Here is a 917-nt window from a genome sequence, read left to right on the forward strand (position 1 = left end):
AACAATCTTCCGCCAGAGAACAGGACACAACGAACTCCAACAACACCTGCACAGGAAATTGCGTGCCGTGCCCCCCCCCCCCCCCCCATGTTCCCCTATGGAGAGGCAGAACAAGACGCAGCCCACATCCTACAGGATTGCAGGAACCTCCAGCCCTTGAGGACAGAGACTCGGCCCAGGCCGACTACCCACCAAGACAAGCTGCATGGTCCCGTGGAGGCTCTGCAAAAGACCACCAGCTTCTTATCCAGAGCTGGACTCTAAGTGTCAAGACGAACGACAAGATAAAAAAGAGCCTCGACTCTTCATCGGGTGCTGTGGGTGACCTGGAAAGCCAAGCCAGGGCAAACATTAATTAGATGAAAAAACAACAACAACATACAGCAACATCAAAGTAAACTGTATCTTTTTTATATAATAATGAGACACTACAACACTTCACATTATTATGTGTGATATAAAACGTCAATACAACCAATAAATAAAAAGACTGTTCTACAAATTTGTTCACTCGAAAAAGTGCATTGGGGCAAATAATCACATTCCGTTACAATATTATTACAAAATACACCAACTTCAATCATGTTTTCTATCATTCAGGTTTATCCAAATGCATGTGTACATTGCGTTTGCATTCCTTCGAAAATAAACAGAAATAACTTCTTCAGCAAATGATACTAAAACTATTTATACTTATATAATATACAATGAAATTGGTCTCCAAGTAATCCAGATTGATATTAACACACACTCTCTCACCATGCTGTATAATGTATGTTACATTCTACATTTCTGCATTGGTCATTTATGAATTAGTTTTTCTGAAATGCAAAAAAATTAAAATGCACGGTTCTGGAGAAAAATTTTCAATATATGTAAATAAATGTATCTTTAGACTATCTTTTATCTAGGCAGGT

The sequence above is a fragment of the Littorina saxatilis genome, linkage group LG3, assembly GCF_037325665.1.
Source record: "Littorina saxatilis isolate snail1 linkage group LG3, US_GU_Lsax_2.0, whole genome shotgun sequence".
NCBI classification, from domain to species: Eukaryota; Metazoa; Mollusca; class Gastropoda; order Littorinimorpha; family Littorinidae; genus Littorina; species Littorina saxatilis.